The 6,579-nt window shown below is 40.0% G+C and overlaps 1 pseudogene; it reads left to right on the forward strand.

The window, feature by feature from the left end:
• Positions 1-5,746: 5,746 nt before the first annotated feature.
• On the forward strand, positions 5,747-6,292 carry LOC139438292 (proteasome subunit alpha type-3 pseudogene; annotated as a pseudogene).
• The last annotated feature ends 287 nt before the right edge of the window (positions 6,293-6,579 follow it).

A 6,579-nucleotide genomic window follows, 5' to 3' on the forward strand; every position in this document is an offset into this window, starting at 1 on the left:
TCTGCTTACCTCCTGTGAGCAGCACTCATCTTATCAAGAAGTTGACAGTGCTTGTCAGTCAGGGTAGCTAGTGTGTCTGTCTGCAAGCTGCAAAAGTTGGCTTATAACAGACTGCACAAGTCTGAACAAAAATATGAAACACAACAAAATGCTGGTGAATGTTGACACATGCCTCAGTCCCCCTGGAGGCTGTGCAATGTGAGGTCTGGACTAGTGTCATTGGGCTCCTTCCCTACCTCTCACAGATTCCCAAGGACCATTCAGAAGACACTTTCTGTTCATTGAGATGGGCATTAGCCATCATCATCTCCTGGTTAGTTGTCCTGGGTGAGTCCAGTGAATTGGAGAGTAGGTGTTGCAACACTTCTGTAATTCAGGGCTCAACCGACACATGGATGGACCAAAGGTTGAAGTCTCTTGGACATATATTTATCAAGTATAGTGCTAAATATAGGTTCAAATAAAGGGGCAGAAGAGCCATGTGTAGAGATCCTATAAATGAGTGTGACTCTGTATATTCTTATGAATATTTTTCTCTCCATCTCTCGGTTTTTTAAAAATTGATGTAAAAATTTTAAATAGTGAAATGCACTGATCTTCACTGCATGCTGTGTCATATTTTTAAAAGTTTCATCTCCTGTCCCTACAGTACAAATGACCCTATCAAGGTATGGATCATTACCATTAATCTGGAAAATAATCCCTATACCCTTCACTCATTACATACCCCGCCCAACATATTCACCCATGTTCTGATTTTCTATTATCATAAATCAGTTGTGGCACATGAAATAAATTGGAATTTACATTTTGGTGCATGCATCTTATGCCCAAACGTTGTTTCAGAATCATTCATGTTTGGTAGATCAGCAGTTCTCTCATTTTCTATGATTGTGTCCTTTGACTTTGAATGACTATATTACAAAATGTTTATTCATGTTCTTCTTGGTGGATATTTTGGTCCTTCGAGTTTGGGATATTATGACCATCCATGTATATGTCCTTTATATCAGGACATGTTTTTCTTTCTCCTGGGCGATAGAAAGGAAAGCTTAATCCCAAACGATCCTTCACATCCTAACTAATTGCTTCCCTATTATCAACACTTTGTATGTATGTAGGATCTTTATTAAGTTGGTTAAATTAAGTCTTTTACCCATTTTTAACTTGGGTGATTTGACATTTTAGTGTGGAGCTGTAGAATCTCTTTATATATCATGGATATTAAACCTTTATTGGATATGTGATTTCCAAAATCTTTTTCCATTAAGTCGGTTTCTTTTTCACCTTCTCACACCTTACCCGTACCTAACACCTTAAACAAAAATTACTTGAAAATGAACAAAGACCTGAAGATATGATCCAGGACCATAAAACAGAAGAAAATGTGGGGAAGGATCTTCAGATATTGTGCTGGGCAACTGTTTCTTAGACTGACACTCAAAGCACATGCAATGAAAGAAAAAATAGATAAAGGGAACCTCCTTATAATCAAGTCATTTGTGCTTCAGAGGACCTGGTCAATAAAGCAGCCTGCACAATGGAAGAAAATATTTGGAAGTTGAATGAAAATGAGAACAAAACATATCAAAACCTGTGGGACAACACAAAGACATTGCTAAAAGAGGAATTTATAGCCTGCAATGCTTATATTTAAAAAGAAGAAATAAGGAAGCAGTTGTAGCTCAAGTGGTTGTGCACCTGCTTCCCACATGTAAGGTACAGGGGTCAGTCTCCAGCTCTGACACCTAAAAACAAACAAACAAACAATCACAGCTAAAATTGAACTAACTGCACATCTGAGGAAGTAGAAAAAGAACAGCAAACTAATCCTAAACCAAGCTGAAGAAAAGAAATAGTAAAGATCAGAGCAGAAATAAACGAAATCGAGAACAAAAAAAAACCCCATAGGGAATGGGAAGCAGCTGTGGTTCAATCCGTTGGGCTCCCATCTACCATATGGGGGGCCCTGGGTTCACATCCTGGGGCCTCCTTATGAAGGCAGGCTCCCCCGTACTCTGTGGTGAGCCACTGGCCCTGGCACCACAGAGGGCTGCCCAGCCTGCAAGCACCGTGGAGTGCCACTGCCCACAAGGGCCACAGAGACCTGACTCAGCAAGGTGACACAACATAAAAGGGAGACAAGAAACAAACAAACAAACACAGGAGAGCACGCAGTGAATGGACACATATACCAGAAAACAAGCAAGCCACAAAGACGGTGGAGGATAAATAAAAAATAAATACAGACACAGAAAACCACACAGTGAATGGACACAGAGAGCAGACAGCAAGCAACTTGCAAGGGGTTGGGGATATGAAATGAATGAATAAATGAATGAGTGAATGAATGAATAAATGAAAATAAAATAAATAAATCAATGAATGCAATAGGGAGAATCAACAAAATGAAAAATGAAGTTGGTTAGCTGAGAATTTCAACAAATTTGACAAAGCCTTAGGGAGAGTAGTAATCAAAAAAGATGCAAATATATAAAATCAGAAATGAGAGGGACACATTACCACTGGCCCTGCAGAAATCAAAAAAGAGAGATCAAAAAAGGATGCTATGAACTACCGTGTGCAAAAAACTAGACAATGTAGATGACATGGACAAATTCCTAGAAAACGCACAAACTTATACTAGGGGTTCTGAACAAGAGTTCAACACCCCCCCCCCCAAGGGTCCGTGGGAAGATTACAGGGAGTCTATAAGCTTGAAGGAATTTTGAATAATCCTAAATTTTAATTTAAAGACTTGCCAATGTTAAGTGTCAAAAACTCTGCTGCTACATTCTGAGAAAACATTCGTGGTTTTCACCTGACTGGCAAAGGGGCCCATGGAACAAAAAAGGATAAGAACCCCTGACCGCCACTGACTGTAGAGGAAATAGGAGATCTCAACAAACCAATCACAAGTAAAAAGATTGAAATAGTCATCAAAAACCTCCCAAAGGGAAGCAGATTTGGCTTAACTGATACAGCATCTGCCTACCACTGGGAGGCCCAGGGTTCAATCCCAGGGCCTCCTGACCCATGTGGTGAGCTGGCCCACATGCAGTGCTGATGTGCGCAAGGAGTGCCATGCCACACAGGGGTGTCCCCAGCATAGGGGAGCTCCACGCACAAGAACTGCACCCCATAAGGAGAGCTGCCTGTACAGAAAAGTACAGCCTGCCCAAGAGTGGTGTCGCACACACGGAGAGCTGACGCAGAAAGATGATGGAACAAAAAGAGACTCAGATTCCCGATGCCGCTGACAAGAATACAAGCAGACACAGAAGAATACACAGCAAATGGACACAGAGAGCAGACAACTGGGGGTGGGGGAGTGGGGAGGGGGCGAGGGTGGAAATAAATAACAAGTCTTAAAAAAAAACCAAACCTCCCAAAGATGAAAAGTTCAGGATCAGATGGCTTCACGGGTGAATTCTTGCAGTCATTCAAAGATGACCTAATACCAAACTTGCTCAAGCTTTTCCAAAAAAATTGAACAGGAAAGAACACTACCAAACTGATTCTATGACGCCAACATCACCCGAATATCAAAACCAGATACAGATACCACAAAAAAGAAAATTACAGTCCAGTATCTCTAATGAATATAAATGCAAAAAAGTCTTCAATAAAATACTTGCAAACCAAATAAAAAATCACATTAAGAGAATTATCGCCACAGTCAAGTTGGTTTGATTCCAGGTGTGCAAGGGTGGTTCATCACAAGAAAATCAATTAGTGTAATAAACCACATTGATAAATTGAAGAGGAACAATCACATGATCTTCTTGACTGATGCAGAAAAGGCATTTGTCAAAATACAGCACCTTTTCTTGATAAAAACACCCAAAAGGTAAGAATAGAAGGAAGCTTTCCCAATATGGTAAAATGTATATAGGAAAACCCTACAGCTAGCATGGTACTCAACGGTGAAAGATAAAATGTTGTGGGCAATTGGCTCACCTATCAGTTGCTTCCGGTTATTATACATGACGTTGCAATTTCTTCCTGTTATTGTAAATGTTACCTTATTGTAGATGTTGCAGATGCTTCCTATTGTGAGCTGATTGCAGCTCACAATAGATAGAAAGCTTTCCTGCTGAGATCAGGAAGAAGACAAGGATGCCCACTGTCACTATTGTTATTCAATATTGTACTAGAAATTCAAGCTAGAACAATTAGGCTAGATAAAGAAATAAAAGGCATCCATATAAGAAAGGAAGAAGTAAAACTTCCACTGTTCACTGAGGATATGACTGTATACCTAGAATCTCCTGAAAAATCCATAACAAAGCTACTAGACCTAATAGACAAGTTTGGCAAAGTGGCAGGATACAAGATTAATATGCAAAAATGAATAGTGCTTCTATACATTACCGGTGTGCAATCTGAGAAGGAAATCAGAAAAAAAAAATTCATTTATAAGAGTAACTAGAATAAAATATTCAGGAATAAAAGTAAGCAAAGACATAAAGGGCCCATATTCAGAAAACTCCAACACATTGCCAAAAGAAACCAAAGAAAGCTTAAATAAATGGACAGCCTTTGTTTCTGGACTGGAAGGCTAAATATCATTAAGATGTCAATTCTACACAAAGAGGTTTACATATTCAATGCAATCCCAATAAAAGTCCTGTCACCCCTTTTTTTTGCAGAGATGGAAAAACCAATTATCACATTCATTGGAAGGGAAAGTGTCCCTGAATAGATAAAAAATGGCTTGAAAAAAGAACAGGGTTGGCGGACTCTCACTTCTGGACTTTAAAGGATATTACCAAGGAAAGTGGATTTAGCTCAACTGATGGAGTGTTCACCTACCTTATGGGAGGTCCAGTGTTCAAACCCAGGGCCTCCTGACCCATGTGGTGAGCTGGCCTATGCACAGTGCTGCTGTGCACAAGGACTGCCATGCCACACAGGGGTATGCCCCATGAAGGGAAGTACTACATGCAAGGAGTGCTTCCTCTATGGAAAGCTGCCCCACATGAAAAAAAAGCGCAGCCCACCCAGGACTGACACCACACATGCAGAGAGCTGATGCAGCAAGATGACACAACAAAAAGAGAGACACAGATTCCCAGTGCCACTCACAAGAATGCAAGTGGACACACAGAAGAACACACAGGTAATGACACAGAGAGCAGAAATGGGAGAGAAATAAATAAATAAATAAATCTTTTTTAAAAATAGAAAAATAAAGGATATTACCAAGCTAGTGGTAAAAACAGCATGGTACTGGCATAAAGACAGATTAACCAAAGGAAACAAATTAAGAATTCAGAAATAGACCCTCACATCTATATTCAAGTATTTCTGACAAGCTTATCAAGCCTTCCCAGCTGGGCCAGAACAGTCTACTCCCTTAGTGCAGGGAGAACTGGATATCCATAGCCAAAAGAAAGAGGACACCTATCTCACACCTTACACAAAAATTAATTCAAAATGGGTCAAGACCTAAATATAAAAGAGACAACCATAAAAGTGCTAATAGAAAATGTAGGAAAACATCTTTGACATCTTGTGATCAGTGGTAGTTTCTTAAACTTTACACGCAAAGCAGGAGCAGCAAAAGATAAAATAGATAAATGGGACTGCCTCAAAATTAAACACTTTTGCACCTCAAAGGATCTTGTCAAAAGGGTGAAAAGGCAGCCAATTCAATGGGAGAAAATCTTTGTCAATCACTTATCCAGGCTAGTGGAAGCGTTTTGGGTCTGGAATCCCTACACTACACGGTGGCTTTAACACAATGAGCTCTCTCGGCACTGGGTATGCTCTGTCAGCCTCTACATTCCCTCCTGATGGGAGAGTTTTTCAGGTTGAATATGCTATGAAGGCTGTGGAAGATAGTAGTACAGCTATTGGAATCAGATGTAAAGCTGGTGTTGTCTTTGGAGTAGAAAAATTAGTCCTTTCTAAACTTTATGAAGAAGGTTCCAACAAATGGCTTTTTAATGTTGATCGGCATGTTGGAATGGTGGTAGCAGGTTTGTTGGCAGATGCTTGTTCTTTTGCAGACATAGCAAGAGAAGAAGCTTCCGACTTTAGATCTAGTTTTGGCTGTAACACTCCACTCAAACACCTTGCAGACAGAGTGGCCATGTATGTTCATGCCTATACACTGTACAGTGCTGTTAGACCTTTTGGATGCAGTTTCATGTTAGGGTTGTACATTTTGAGGGATGGTGCACAACTCCACATGGTTGATCCATCGGGTGTTTCATATGGTTATTGGGGCTGTGCCATTGCAAAGCCAGGCAAGCTGCAAAGACAGAAATCGAAAAGCTTCAGATGAAAGAAATGACCTGCGGTGACGTTATTAAAGAAGTTGCAAAAATAATTTACATAGTACATGGTGAAGTTCAAGATAAAGCATTTGAACTAGAGCTCAGCTGGGTTGGTGAATTAGCTAAAGGAAGACGTGAAATTGTTCCAAAAGATATAAGGGAAGAAGCAGAGAAATATGCCAAGGAATCTTTGAAGGAAGAAGATGAATCTGATGATGATTATATGTAACATTTACAACTGCTTCTGTTTTAAATTTATATATAGTCCCATGTAAACTGTTTACCCCAAAGGATT

This window comes from Dasypus novemcinctus, chromosome Y (assembly GCF_030445035.2).
Source record: "Dasypus novemcinctus isolate mDasNov1 chromosome Y, mDasNov1.1.hap2, whole genome shotgun sequence".
Classification (NCBI taxonomy): Eukaryota; Metazoa; Chordata; class Mammalia; order Cingulata; family Dasypodidae; genus Dasypus; species Dasypus novemcinctus.